The following is a 16,914-nucleotide window of genomic DNA, read 5'->3' as shown; positions in this document are numbered from 1 at the left end:
TTGTTAAAGAAAAGATTCAAAGATTTATGAGGCATATTACATGTGGGTGAATGAGTGGGTGGGTGTGAGGGAAACACTGGAAATAAACAAAGTCTGAAGTAGTCTCTATGGAAGTGAGACTAATTTCCAAGTAAATGTATGGATAAATTAATACAAAAATTTCAGTGACATTTACATAATTTATACTGTATTAGTTGTTTTCCAGTATTTCCAAATAATTTTGTCATACTGCCATCTTTAACCCTATTTTTGTCTCTAAATGCACATTTTTTGTTCAATATTTCACACAATTTGTAAATTCTCCAGAGTTACTGGAAGTTAGGTGGCATATAAAGTTTAGTAAATAATCATGATAATAAACAAGTGGATGTAAAGTGAACATATATTCCCGTATAAATGTGTATTTCAAGAAAAGTTATCATCTCTTACAATCTTTTCTTGTCAAAGAAAAGTATTGGATTAATTTTTGTGTGTTCTTCTATGTATCACTGCTCATTTAAGCAATAGGCCAAATATCATCATTTTTTCATGAAATGAATGGTTCATATGCACAGATGCATGCACAGTTCTTCAAACAAACTTTGCTGTGAGAGATCACATATCCAACCCATATTTCTATGCAAGTGCAATGTTTTTAATTCCAAAAATCACCTCATCTCCCTCAACGTGCTCTGAATTATATGGAAGGAAAGGAAATGAAGGGAGACAAGCTGAACTATGGTGCTTAGAGGGTCCCTTGATTCAGTCTGTCACACTCTTAAGCCTCTCTTGGGCCTCAGGGGAGTCTGGCTGCTCTGTGCCTCTTCTGCCAGCCAGACAGTAATGGCCCACTGCTTTTATTCATTACTTTCAATGTATTGCACTAAATTTAACAAGTAACACAGGCAATGAGAATGTATTGGCCTTTTCCAGTATGACTGAAAGATGCAGTGTAGCTGTGGGCTGCAATTACTGCTGATTCCAGCAACTAACTCCATAAAGCGCTTCATTAATTAATGAAAGTTACACTTTGCATAAATGGAAAATCTTGGGTGAATGGAAGGACGTGTATTCATACACGCATGTGCACACACATTTCTTCTATAAACAATATTACAGTAAATGTAGGAACACAAACAAAAATGGATTTAATGAAAAAGTGTGAACAAGAAAATAGCAAACTGGTATTAAATTAGGTATGGGGCTATTGGTTTAACATGCAAGAGCCAAATGGGCTCATCCATGTAACACCACAAGTATAGGAACTTTATTGATGACTAGTCAACTTTAAAAGTGGTGTTATTACCTGAAAAATACCCTAGACTATATAGACCAGTTTTGTCTGGTCTTTATGATTAAGGTATCAGGCTACAAACTAGTAGACAGAGTGCTAGTCCTCCCTTAGGTATGAAAGTCAGCTGGGTGACCTTGGGCCAGTTATACTGTCTCAGCCCAACCCACTTCAAAGGGTTGTTGTTGTGAGGAAAATAGAAGGAAGGAGTACTAAGTAGGTTTGCCACCTTGAATTATTTATAAAAATAATAAAGGCAAGACAAAAATAAATAAATAAAAAGGAGGGAAGGAAGGAAGGAAGGAATATGGCTTCAGAATTGTCTTCTCTGACTTGAATCTGCTTATCTGGTAAGATCTAGCATAGATAATGCTTGCTAGTAAAAACAAGTTTGTATACATTCTCCTTATTTATTCAACCTATGTGCTGATTATATACAGTATATTATGGTAAACTGGATTGGAAGAAGAGTGGTTTTAAAATTGGAGCAAAAAACACCAGCAATCTGCACTATGCTAATTACACTATTCTAATAGAAAAAATTCAAAGGCTCTGCAAGATCTACTAGTCAAGAAGCTAGTGAAAAAAAAAATAGCATTAAAATCATAAATAAAAAAGATCAACCCTATGACAAAAGGTTAGAACAACAGATAATGATATTAATGAAGTCCCAAATAGTGAGCATGCTTGAATATAACTGTGACATTGTCCACACATTTATAATAATAGATATAGTACAACTGTATACAGTGGGCAATGTATCAGACTTTGACCAGCAATATTTATATATAAATCCCCACTTCGTGATATTGTTCATTGTAAGACTTCAAATCAACCAAGACTTCAAAACAATCCCTACTGTAGAGAAAAATAAAACATAAATTTCTCATGTAAATTACTTTGAGTTTTCAGGGGAATAAAGACGTGATATAAAAGTACATGTAATAATACTGTACTTTCAAGTTCAAGCAGAAATTAGCTGAAAGTACTTTTGCCCATGAAAGTACTATTTTTTCCTGCTGATTTAATGAAAAGAATGTAATTCTGCATTTTCTTTTTACTTAAAAGATCATTGACCACAGAGTCACTCCTGAGTTATGTCTACCTTCTTAAGAATTCTCATTACATACCTCATTCAGTGCAGATAAATTTTCCAATTCCTGGATTTCATATTATCAGGATTCAAGCTAAGTCTGGTGGTGTTGATGCAATCTGTAAAGACATCCAAGCACTGATTAATGATTGGATGTAATTGACTGAAGCAGACATAAAGAGTAAAAGAAATGGATATCATTAGCATAATGTGATCCATCTCTTTAATCTAAGTCAGACTATGATATTTTTGAACAATGCATATACACATTACTGCAGAAACAATAAATATACTGTAAAGCTGGAGCATAAGTTCCAAGGTGCCAATGCACCTTGAGTGCTATTAACTGAGATCAGTCTTGCACTAGGGGTTGAATCAATGCAAAATACTGTTCCAAAACTTAGTTTACAAAAACGATCTAATAAAAATTTTGTGAAAAGAAAGAAAACAGTGAATTTAGTGTACTGGTTAAGATACCAGCCCCCATGAGTTCTAGTCCCGCCTTAGGCACAAAGCCAGCTGCCTGACCTAGGGCCAGTCACTCTCTCAGCCCGAAGATGGAAAAAAATGGCAAATCACTTTTGAAATTTTGCTAAGAAAATTGTAGGGACTTGTCCAGGCAGTCACCAGAGTTGACATTGACTCAAGGGCCCATTGTAATAATTGCACGAAGAAATTCATTATGAGCAATAATATTTAAATCCCTAAAACCCATCTAGAATGACAATTAAAATCATTTCTCTCCTGCCCCTCCCATCATGTCTGAGTCAACTAGGGTATTCAGAAATACTAATATGGAGAAACTGCTCTTAGATTAATCTGTGCAAATAACCTTTTCAACATTATATTTATATAAATTCACGCCCCCCCCTCCCCGAAAGGCTCAAAAGACAATTACTTTTTATTGTCTTTATTTTCTGTACTAATGAAAAATCTGGTTGTACAAAAAAAAAGTTTTTGGGGGGGAAGAACTTCAAAGCATAGAACTGGTTTTACAACATTTTACATTTTCTTCTTAGTTCATGTGTCACTGGACATTTGGACAAAGCATTTGTTAACAGGTAATATCTGGTTCTTCTTGATTTATTCTTCTTTGATGAATGAATAGCTCATTACCTTCATAGACTTAATGTGCATCTCTACAGTATGCAGTTGTGAATAATGTCACACCTTTTTACTTTAAAACCTGCATTTTTGCTTAGTTATTAGGTAAGACCAGATTTATCAAATATTTTGAAAAAGGGGGCCAAATATTCAATGTTAGTCCTGAACATTACTTCTAAATATTAAAGCATTCTTATGGATTGCAGGTTTTTCCTTATAAGCACAATGATAAAGCACACCTGAGTTTTAAAATGCTATGATTTTTCATACGATGACAAAACTACCTAATGGTTTATGGCACTGGTGAAATAGAAATGCTACAGAAGCATATCATGAAATGCCACTGCATTTTGTACAAATTGCAGCTTCTAAGTGTTCCTCAATAGTTCTATATGTGAATTCATTACAGTGAATTACAATAAGCCAAATAGGCCATTTTGGTAGGGATTCCTATTTTGGAATGGGTGCAACTGACACACCAGATAAAGCTGTGTGATTTCCCTCCTACCGCAGCTACCACCTGCATTTTGAGCAAAAGCTGTGAGTCCAGGAAGAGTCCAAAATTCTCGTCTGGAGTTCTGTCCAGATGAGTACAATCCTATTCAGAACCAGAGATGGAAGACTACAGATTTAGTGTCCTCGAAACCCACAGCTATTCAGTCTTGTCAACGTTGAGGTGAAGTCGGCTCTTTTCCATCCAGAACCAGAAATATTACTACTGCTTCAAATTATTCTTTTAGATTTGAAAGGCACTTCCATTCAACTTTCACAAATATTTATTTTGACCATTGCATTTACTTGCTTCATTTTTTCATAGAATGGATAACTATATTGTTATGATGATCTGTTTTTATTCTTATAAGAGGTAAAGAACCATCAGTTTGTAAACATGTCAGAAAAGGGGTATATTGTAAGTTGTTCATAGTTCCTGAGGGAGAGTGCAATATTGTGTATGTGTGTGTGTGTGTGTTATGCCAATAATAGCTGGCTACCCAGCTGTTGTCTACTGGCAGAGTTCCATAATCATTTTGATTCAAGGACAGATGTCCATTCCCTTCTTCTCATTTCTGCCTTATTGACAGGTCATGCAACCATGGAGCTTCTGTGTGATGCTCAAGCAGCTCTTCTTTATGTAGTCTACCTTGGGAATACTACTGTGATTTGTCTCCCCGCAAGTTTGGGATTAATCTAACAAATGAACTGGGAAATGCTCTTGACTGATTAACTAAAATGCTGCACCAGTCACTGCAGAGAAAAGGCTGGTAACAGCCACAGACAGCTGCCAATAGGACTGGAGAACACTGGAGACACCAAAGGGTTAAGAGTTTTGCCTGTGACACTGAAATTGAGGCCAGCTGTAGGTCATATTCGTGTCCCAGCCACAGGAAAATGAACCTGTGAGACAGAACCTAATTATCTGCTAAACCAAAAGCCAGTCTCAGTTCAATAACTTACAACAGAGCTGGCAGCCAGATATAGGGTTGCCATGACAACATTAAAGTTTTTTTTTAAAAAAATCCTATTGCTGCTGAGAAGAAGGAAGAGAAAAGTCTGTAACCCTAAGTGTGCTGTAACCATTTGAACTTGGACAGCCTTAAGATCCAGGCTCCCAGTCGAGTTTAATAAACTCCATCCCTACCAAAATGAACATAATGTGATTATAATGCTCTTAAAGCTAAAATGTAGTTACAATCAACCAACCAAGAATTATTTTGTCATTTTAGTGATTAGATCTGGGACTTTCATTTATGTAGGCTTATAAGATGTGAATGCAGACTAAAAACAAGGTCAAGTTACATGCTTGCCTAAAATGACTTCAGGCCAATTAAACCTTTGGTTTCACTTTGGTTCACATTTCTAAAACTGAAGTTATAATCTATAAAGAGTAAAGCTGTTTTGGGAAGAACAATTAGGCAATAATTCAAACTACCAAATAAATGACAGAGTTATCAGTAAGGGGAAAAATGGGTTCTAATTAAGGCCAGATATAAGAATTATAAATATAATGAACATACTCATAGTCATAGATGCTCATGTTTGCTGATAAACAAGCAATTAATTGCTCATTAAGCAATTAAACAGATCAGTGAGTCATAATAAAGAATATAATACAAAGATCAGTAAAGTAAAATTACAAGTTTATTAAAATGCCAATGAAGACCACTGAAAATTAACTGCAGTTCAAGAAACTGGCCTTTCACAGCTATAATTCTAACATAATAATTAATCCTTACATGCATTACAATACTTACATTACAGCTTTCAGAGTGTAATAGTTATTTGTACTGTGTGCTAGCTACAGCATGGCTGTCAAACACCCGGCTCGAGGTCAGATGCATCACATGCTGGCCATGCCCCTGCTCGGTTAATGAATAGGGGAAAAGTCCTGAAACATGATGCTGCCGTGATGACATGAGTTTGACATCCTTGAATTAGAGCTTTTATATTTGCAACTTGATTCACTGATTTCAATGATAGTTACATCTGCCCTGATAACATCACTCAATCATTTCATTGCCCGAATCAATGGCAGCAGTGTGAAAATATCATAAATTTAATATCTCACACTGACCACTATTTCTTCTTCTTCTTCTTGAGAAATGAAGATGATTGGAACAACTGCAGCTTTTTTTTTTTTTTTTTTCAATATTACAACTCTGATGGGAAAGATTCAAAGAATGGTTCCAGGGCTTTGGAATCTCTCTCTCTCTCTCCCCCTCCCTCCCTCACTCACTCCCTCCCTCCCTCCCTTCCACTGTGTCTCTCTCTGTGTGTGCATGTTTGTGTGTGTGTGTGTGTAATGAAAAGAAAAATGAATGGTCTTGTGTCAATAGGAGGACAGATTAAGAGGAAATATAGTGTGCTGTCTAATCATGCACAGAGGTCATTTTGCTCTGGGCCCTTTCCAGTCTGACATAGGTGAGAGAATGGATAAAGTTCTGTACACAACCTACCAATATACATATTTTATGAAAAACCAAATCAGTTGAATCCAAATCATTGGACTCAATTCATTTCAATTCAATAACTCCAAGTAAATTTTAGCCATAAATTAGGACTAATGCTTACAGATAACATGACACCATAAATCTTCTAAGTCATGTAAATGATCCTATAGGGCAGATATGAAATGATTGAATAAACTCATATGTGTGTGTATGTACTCAACTCTAACATGGTATTAAAAAATAACCTTTTCTATTCTTGATAGCTAATTTATAAAGTAGATTACTAGAACAGCTTCCTTTGACAGAAGAGAATATGATGCTTGAAGATGATTCCCAGTTGTGAAAGATATTTGCTTTTGTGACCAGTTTATACAGTTGAAAAAGCTGTTTGTTTTTTTATGGGGATTAAGGGAGCTACAATAAGATTGTCATAGTATTCTTTGTTAATTTTGAAACATGATGGCATTTTATATACTGTGAGAATGTCCTCTTCCCTCCCCCTATCTAAACATTTTGACTTGGATTAAAAACTAGGCTAGTGTGGCAATTTTTGTACAGGATGAAACTTGGTTCTATCAATAAAATTGGTGACTTCTCAATTTTAATAGCAGACTTTCCTGATTCAAGTATTTTCTCAACTATCTCTACATAGTTACCTATGGTAAAAAAAGATAATCTGCCTCCTTACTATGATATTGTCAAATTTCATGCTTCCTCCAATACTTCATGTCCATAAATCATCTTCACTCTGTATCTCTATACCAAAAGACAGACAGGAGAATGGCACCACCAAAATTGACATTGTTCATTTAAAAGAAACAACATGTATCTTAATATAGCCATTATACCTTGCTGTGTGGTAGCATGCTGGAAATTATAATGATAAGCCCTCATAACGGGATAATTTTTCTGTTCATAATTTTCTACCAAAAATATTTGCAACATCTGAGATAGAGAAAAGAGATGGCATTTGTTTCATTCTATAACAGGGGTCTCCAACCTTGGCAACTTTAAGACTTGTGGGCTTCAACTCCCAGTTGCTTTGCTGGCTGAGGAACTCTGGGAGTTGAAGTCCACAAGTCTTAAAGTTGCCAAAGTTAGAGACCCTTGTTCTATAATATAGATTGTAACATTATATTTTACTTTTACTTGGCCTATTTGTTTACAAAACAGCACTGGATTTACTCTATTATAAAACTGAAAGGACTCTGAAATAGCAAACTAAGATATATTTATAAGTTATAACCATGTTGAAAAGGAACATTTTGTACTTTTCACAGCTATTATTAAAAGCCATATATAACGCTCAGAATACATATATAAGAAAAATAACATTGTGATTTTTTTTTAAAAAAACCTAGATGTTAAGAATCTCTAAGGCCTAAAATTCCTGGTGAAAAGGGAAGTTTTAAGCTCATTCCTAAACTATTTAAAGAAGACGAATTTGATACCAGTAGCAATTTACACCACAGCATTGGCCTTGCTACAGAAGGAGGATTTATGGTTAATATTGCATTTTTTTCATGATGGAACTTGAAAAAGGTGGCCTGTTGAAGACTAAGAATGTGGAATCAAAGTTATTAAATAAACATTTATTATGACTTTATTATTAGTATTAGTTTTAAACAATTATCAATGTTCAGATTTTCTTTGCAGTGAAGATCAGAAACATTTTTAATAATTGTGCCTGGAACTTAACTAATAATTATTATTCTTGCTGTTTTATTTTGCATCCAGTAAACACAGTTTTCATGATAGAAATTGCCATTCTTGTTCAGTTGCTTCTTTCATAATTGCTTAATTCTTTTATTCAGCTATTTATTTATTAAATTTATAGCAGCTTAATTCTGTCACAGTCTTAAATAATACACTTTGTATATTTATAAGAATACAAACAAGAAGAATCCAGAAAGGACAAGCCCATCATTCCAGCACGGTCTGTTTTGTGAGCAAATTCTTTTCTGTTACTAGTCATAACAAAGCTGTTTCCAGTGTCAGAGATTGGAATTTGCTTTCATATACAATTATGAGTCTTTAATGGCTCTCCACAACCATAATGCAAAAGGGCTAATTTCTATGTTGGATGAGATTTTCAAAGTAAAATAGGCTTCACTAAGAGGTGTAAGAACAAAATCTCTAAAGATGTTATTGCCTTGACAAGAGGACATTTAACATACTTGCTTTTCAAGATATTTCAAGATATATCTACATAAATGACCTCTGTGATCATATTAAGAGCAACTCTTCGCTGATGATGTAAAGCTATTCAACACCACAGACAATACTGCTACCCTTCAAAAAGACCTTGACTATGTATCAGAATGATCAAACAAATGGCAACTTCAAATCTCAACAAATAAATGCTCTGTCTTACATATTGGCAAAAAAATATATATCAGAAAATAAAATACAAGCTGAATAGTCAAGACCTTGTTGATGATCCAAACTCTGTCAAGGACCTTGGAGTACTCATCTCTAATTATCTAAGTGCTAGAGCCCACTATAACTACATAGCCAAAAAGGCATTAAGAGTTGTTAACCTAATCCTACGTAGCTTCTTCTCTGGTAATATCACACTACTAACTAGAGCATACAAAACATTTGCTAGACCAATACTTGAATACAGCTCATCAGTCTGGAACCCATATCATGTACCTGTAATCTGCAACTCTTACACTGCAAAAACATATGAACGACACAACTCGACCAGGGCAAAGCAATAGACGCAATCTACATAGACTTCTGTAAAGCCTTTGATTCAGTGGTACACGACAAACTACTCCTAAAAATAAAATCCTATGGTATCTCTGGACAACTGAATAACTGGATAGAAGCATTCCTGGCAAACAGACAACAAATGGTCAAAATTGGGAGCGTCCTATCAAATTCTGTACCTGTCAATAGTGGTGTCCCCCAAGGCAATGTTCTAGGACCAACTCTCTTCATACTCTACATAAATGACCTCTGTGATCATATTAAGAGCAATTGCGTTCTTTTCGCTGATGATGTAAAGCTGTTCAATACCACAGACAATACTGCTACCCTACAAAAAGATCTTGACTATGTATCAGAATGGTCAAACAAATGGCAACTTCAAATCTCAACAAATAAATGCTCTGTCTTACATATTGGCAAAAAAAATCAGAAAATAAAATACAAGCTGAATAGTCAAGATCTTGTTGATGACCCAAGCTCTGTAAAGGACCTTGGAATACTCACCTCTAATGATCTAAGCCCACTGCAACTACATAGCCAAAAAGGCATTAAGAGTTGTTAACCTAATCCTACGTAGCTTTTTCTCTGGTAATATCACACTACTAACCAGAGCATACAAAACATTTGCTAGACCAATACTCGAATACAGTTCATCAGTCTGGAACCCACATTACGTATCTGATATTAGCACAATTGAGAAAGTCCAGAAATATTTCACAAGAAGAGTTCTCCACTCCTCTACTCGTTGTAGAATACCTTATGCCACCAGACTTGAAATTCTAGAACTAGAAAACCTTGAATTACGCCGTCTTCGGTCTGATTTAAGCATGGTATATAAAATCATACATTGCAATGTCCTACCTGTCAATGAATACTTCAGCTTCAACCATAACAACACAAGAGCACACAATAGATACAAACTCAAAGTTAACCGCACCAAACTTGATTGCAGGAAATACGACTTCAGCAATAGAGTGGTCAATGTCTGGAATACTCTACCCGACTCTGTAGTTTCTTCCCCAAACCCCAAAAACTTTAACCTTAGACTGTCTACTATTGACCTCACCCCTTTCCTAAGAGGTCTGTAGGGGGCGTGCATAAGCGCACCAACGTGCCTACCGTCCCTGTCCTATTGTTTCTCTTATTCTTCTTTTATTTTTCTTATATGTACCCATTTCATGTATTCACAACTATGTATACACTTATACTTATTATCTTGTAAACAATTGGCAAATCAAATAAATAAAATAAATAAATAAATAAATAAATAAATAAATATTTCACAAGAAGAGTTCTCCACTCCTCTATTCATTGCAAAATACCTTATGCCACCAGACTTGAAATTCTAGGCCTAGAAAACCTAGAACTGCACCGCCTTCGGTCCGATCTAAGTATAGTATATAAAATCATACATTGCAATGTCCTACCTATCAATGAATACTTCAGCTTCAACCATAACAATACAAGAGCACACAACAGATACAAACTCAAGGTAAACTGCACCAAACTTGATTGCAGGAAATACGACTTCAGCAACAGAGTGGTCAATGTCTGGAATACTCTACCTGACTCTGTGGTTTCTTCCCCAAACCCCAAAAACTTTAACCTTAGACTGTCTACTATTGCCCTCACCCCTTTCCTAAGAGGTCTGTAGGGGGTATGCATAAGCGCACCAACATGCCTACCATCCCTGTCCTATTGTGTTTTTTTTTATTTTTCTTATATGTATTCATTTCATCTATTCATAACTATGTTTATACTTACACCTATTATCTTGTAAGCAATTGACAAATCAAATAAATAAATAAAATAAATTACTGGGCAGGCAGAGTTCATTCAGCTAAAGTAGTTCTAGTACTAAGGTATGACATATTTTAATTTTGGCATATCCATGCTGAATCAGCTTCAGCTGCCAAATTGTTTTTAATAGCAGTTTAATGGAGAGCCAAATGTGAGATGACAAGGATGTAAAATAACCAAAGATCCATTTCCAGGAATGATTACAACAGGGCATAAGCTGTTAATAGACCAAAAGAATAACCCTGAGAAATAGGAGAAAAGCCACAACCAAGTCAACTATGGTCAAATAAAGTAACATGACTCTGGCCAAAACTGTAATCTGAGATATCATCTCATTCAAGTTCCTCCCTCATTTTCACAAAGATAAATGGGAGGAGGTGAGGGTGGGAAGCAGATTGTAAGATTGTGTTACTTTAACATTATAATAAAATAGCATTAATATGCATGATTTTGGTTTCCTAATCTGCTCCACCATGATAGGTTGATGAGTTGGCTATAGTCTCCAGCTTCTGACTCCAAGAGATTACTTAGATTGTGAGCCAGCTGCAGCAGGAAAACCATTACCTATTCAGAGCTAAGAGATGTAGACAGTCTCTGGAATTAGTTGGCTTCAAAACCACATACATTATGTTTTGGTGGGATGAAGCCTAAGCTTTCATCTAGACCCTAAAGCTACAATGCATTAACATGAAATCTGAAATCAGGATTGTCAATAGTTGCCGAATATAATATTTTGAATGCCACCCATTTAAATTATTAGTCAAAGAAATGGACTCCATACAATAAAGCAGCTACTTATTAGTTCTATTAATAGCACAAATCAAAGAAGGATTTCTAGGATAAGCAATGTATTTATTCTTTCACATACCAAATTCAGCAGATGATAATTGCCAAGTTTGAACCATCTGCTATAGATGAGTCACTGTTTTGCATAAACTGAACCTTTTATTTTATTATCTATTTAAAAATATGGATTCTATATTTTGTAAAAGTTCTTGTAAAAGAAAGGGCACTTTCTATATCTTTTGCTTTACATCTCCATGCAATTGGGATTCACATGTAATATACACAATTAAATACAACTCTAGTAGTGTAATATAAGTTTAAACAAGCAACCTGAAAACAATCCCTTATTCCAAATCAGAAAGAAAGAAAGAAAGAAAGAAAGAAAGAAAGAAAGAAAGAAAGAAAGAAAGAAAGAAAGAAAGAAAGAAAGAAAGAAAGAAAGAATGGTTTTGTAATAGTATCTAACGATTTGTGAAATGAAATTGATTTCCATTCCAATCAGGTTTTTTACTCTTCTTGAAAAATGTCAAAGTGTCAGCCTTGGCCATTACCCGCCTGTGATTTATAGTTGAGACAAAGCAATAATACTCAGGTGACTGTCTGGAGCTGTCCTGTAGTGTCTGTGTCTAGAAAGACTGCAGATGGCAGCCATCTCTTTTCTGAACCAACTTGCAGCACTTATTTGAAAGATTTGAAAAGCTTTGTTTTTCCCATTGAGAAGAAGATGGTAACAAATATAGCCTAGCATTGATCTAAACATAGAAAAAGAAACAAGAACCAAAAGGCGACAAGTTGATAGTACTAAAAAATAAAAAAAGTCTTTATGATCAAATGTTTTCTTTAAAATATATAACATTACACTATACAGTCCTGGAATTCAGAAGTCATAGGAATTAATTCCTGCTTTGGTTTATGCCAAAAATAGGTATCAATCATTTACCACCAAGTGCATAATGTAGTTCACATACCCTTATTAGATAAATAAGCTTATGCAATATGGGCTTATGCAAGTCAATGAGATTGAACCAGGTTGCAAATTAATGGCATTCCATATCATGTTAAATAAGCAATAATTGCTGAAATAAATTTTAAAAAAACCTAAAAATTGCTACCACAATCTGCACTATTTTTAGGAAATATATTTTATTGTATAATTATAATGCATAAGTTGTCTTTTATTTTAAAACACAAATAAAAAATGTATTATTTTGGTACAATAATATTTATGCAATGTAGACTGGAGATATTAATATTCTGATGGTTTAGGTAATATAAATCTTTAAAAGTAAAGAAAAAAGTTTATATCAATATTAATATGCTTTCTAAAATATTAATGTTAATAGACATATGTTTCCTTAGATGTTTTGCTTAGATATAAATTTTCTGGGGCATAGATAAAATACTGTAGAATACATTAAATTATTTGTTATATAGTAAAGGTTTAAAGCATTTAGTATCCTTACTTAATGCTAACATCTCCACTGTATTGTTACTTATTCTGTTTTTGCATATTAAAAAAGAAAAAAAAGCAAATTTTCAAAAAATAATCTATTTATTAGCATTTAGACCTCCTTAAAAATATATATCATGTTTATATTTGTCATGATGCATTATCTATTGTACATATGAAATTTATAACTTACTTCTAAATATTTAATTATGCCATTACTGCATTCATACAACTTCCCAATCAGAAGTCATCAGAACTGTATCTTTCTTCCAGTGTTGGGTGAAATATATTCTTGCTGCCATGTATCAAAGTAAGTTACAATATTTCTTGATGGTATTTTCTGCTGACTATACCTAACCATTCCTCCAAAATTGTGATCTCATTTTAAATTTAGTTTTCATCATATCTGTATGTCTGTCCTGCACTTCTGATTCATGATATTTCCAACATTTATTGATTTATGAGATATCTATTTTGTAGATTATAGATTGAATTGTGTACCATCTATAAGACATTTTGTTGTAGTGTGGAATAAATTTTATGGAATTTGTCCATAATTCTTCTAATTGTTGTATTGTGATTGTTTCTTTAAAATTTTGCATCCATCTTGTTTTTCAACTTTTTAATTTATTTATTCTCAATATTTATTTATTTATTTATTTGTTTGTTTATTTATTTATTTATTATTTCTATTGCATAAAAGTAGGAATCTGTATATGCACACTAAGAGATGACATTGGGTTTATATAAATATCATGAATTATGTCATTTTTAATGTCCCTTCTTCATTTTTAATACTTTATTTTAAAACAATTTATAAATACATCAATACCTCAATGATGCACAATTCAAACAGTATTGTGGCCTTTATTGAATAATTCTTGCTGGGTCTTTAATCTGTCCATTGATTCTTTGAGTGGATCATATCTGCATATGATTTTTCAGTGTTCTTACTATGCTTATTTCCAACATTAAAAGCATTTGAAGGAGAGGATAGTGGTGAAATTGTTGGACTTCAACTTTATCAGACTTTGTTTAGTAATGTGTTATTTTACATGTTTATTGTCTTTTATATCTCTCTATTATAAATATCTCTGAAGCCCATTAGCTAGACTGGCTCCTTCCAATATTGACATCCTACTATTCAGGAAAGTTACCATGGTATTATCAATGACACACAATTTATTTGATGACACACAATTTATTAAAATTTGGAAGGGCAAGACAATCTTTTGAATCTTGTAAAAATTTGACTCTGGATCCTTTCCCAGGCCATATAATTTTTTTGACAATTTCTTGCCATTCTGGTTATGTTTTCTCTGAGGTGGTAATTAGAACCATTTGAAGCAAATACTTTATTTGGATATTACATTTATTTGGATATTGCAACATATCCCAACAATATGACTTTAGATTTTTTTCCCCTTAAAGATTTTTTAAATATATATTTTGCCATTGTTTAAAATTACCATTGCAAATTATCAAAAGTTTTTTCTTCATCAAAAAAGATTAATACCACTTTTTGTTTCTTATTGCTTATCTTTTCTATTATTTTGATTATGCATGCACTATTGCCCTTAATAATTTATTCTGGAATGTAACCTGATTGATCAGTGTATTAAATATGAAATACATTTTTTCAACCAGCTAATATTGTTAGAACAATTTTGTAATCTACATTCAGCATGAAAATTGGTTTATATGCATTTCCTTGTTTGTAAACAAGTATTATATATGCTTCTACTTGTGTTGATAGTATTGTCTTTGCTTCTTTAGTCATAATGTTAATCAATAGTTTTAATGCTTTCTCTTCAAGTTCTTTGTAATATTGAGCTATCAACCTATCTGAACTTGATCCTTTTCTAAATTAGCTTTGTTTTATTGTTGTTGTTGTTTTTAAATCATTTCATGAACCATTCTAGGTATCCTTAATATTTGCTTTAAAAAAATACTTATCAATTTGATACCTTTGAGTCAGTGTTAAGATGCCAATTTTCAGCATTAGACCCTACAGTTTTTCTGGCAAAAACTGGTCCAAGGTCACCCAGCTGGCTTGTGCCTCAAGCAGGACTGGAACTCACAGATTTCTGATTTATAGTTTGATGCCTTAACCACTATACTGAACTGGCTCTCAATACTTTCTTATATTGATAATTAAATTATCTGGCAACTGACTTTTCATTATATTTGTTCATAGGAGTTTCATTGATATTAATCTTAGAATTATTTTAAAAATGAGTTCTTTTATGTACATAGAATTACTGGTACATAGAATTGATGTACATAGAATTACTGGTACAATTACAAGGTAACAATTGTGACCTTTTCTTTAATAATGAGATGGGCAGCATATAAGTTTAATAAATAAATACATAAATGGCAGTTCTGATAATGGATTTTAGACCTATAGACTAATTAAAGATGGCTCAAGACATTGGAATAATAATAATATTGCAGTTTAGGATTTTATTTATTTTATTAAATCTACAGCCTAAATAAGGACAGATTATGAAATGTAACCTGTACATTCTAGAATGTAAGGTAAAATATTAGTTGACATGTTAACACCACATCACTTTCTGATATGAATGGATCTACCAAAACCAAATATCCTGTTTCTACCTGTCTGCAATTCTATCCCAAAAATTATTTATTGATTTTTACATATTATCTATCTATCTATCTATCTATCTATCTATCTATCTATCTATCTATCTATCTATCATCTATCTGTCATGTCTATCTCTCTGTCCGTCTATCCGTCCATCCATATCTATCTATCTATCTATCTATCTATCTATCTATCTATCTATCTATCTATCTATCTATCTATCTCTATCTATCTACCTATCTATCTACCTATCTACCTATCTACCTATCTATCTAATCTATCTAATCTATCTAATCTATCTAATCTATCTAATCTATCTTTCTATTTATCATTTAGTTCCAGTTAGTCTTGAGAGTAGTATTACAGCTTTCAGGTTTTCTGCTTTTATTTCTTTCATTTATTTTTCATACTCATTATTCAATTCCCCAAATTAATAAAAAACACACACAAAATACTGGTATTTTTATCTTAACTTGAATGATCTTTTGCTACATGAAATAATATGACAATATTTCTACACCTTGAAGAAGAAACAGAGAAAATCTTGAAACTATCTGATTCAAACTTTTTCTCTAAATGTCTACCATTCCTGCTAGCTTATTTCATCTTACCAAAAAAATGAAGCAGAAGGAAAACCTACATCAAAACAGCTGGTTATCCAACACTTCAGCATAGTGAAGATGAAGCCACTCTCAAAACCTGAGATAGAAAAACTATATATTACATACCAGACTCAAAAAAAATCCAGAACACCTGTATTTGCAGCCTCAAGTTGGAACATCACTGACACTATCGCCATTATAAAGCATAGCAGGTCATATGACGCACTAGCTACAGTCAGGCCTTGAGCCTAGGTACCATCAGCTAGTGTGCCAGAAGATACCCATAGATCCCTCATGACTGCTATCAAACCAATAAATTGGTATATGCTACAACTGCTATAATCCTGGAGATGCTTGACTATTACACACCTTTTGATGAGCCCTATGGAAATTAACAAATAAATAACAATAATAATATATTTTGATATTCTAATCTTAGAAGTGATCATGTTTGTTTAAATGATTCTTCTGCAATATTTTTAATCAAAGGATTTCATTGTGGTAGAACTACTTAGTATTAGTGAAATTTGTAATT

General features: G+C 33.4%; 1 protein-coding gene across 1 annotated transcript in view; it reads right to left on the bottom strand.

Annotated features, from left to right (window-relative positions):
- CXADR (CXADR cell adhesion molecule) overlaps window positions 1-16,914 on the bottom strand; it is a 225,769-nt gene that overhangs the window by 131,378 nt on the left and 77,477 nt on the right. The window contains exon 2 of the mRNA XM_087966661.1: window positions 2,401-2,482. The gene's annotated coding sequence lies outside the window, so the exon portion shown is untranslated. The remainder of the gene's footprint in view (window positions 1-2,400; window positions 2,483-16,914) is intronic.

The sequence above is a fragment of the Notechis scutatus genome, chromosome 5 (genome assembly GCF_049901735.1).
Source record: "Notechis scutatus isolate UNSWTSFEM ecotype Mainland chromosome 5, rNotScu1.2, whole genome shotgun sequence".
NCBI lineage: Eukaryota > Metazoa > Chordata > Lepidosauria > Squamata > Elapidae > Notechis > Notechis scutatus.
This window is presented reverse-complemented; position numbering and strand designations above follow the sequence as displayed.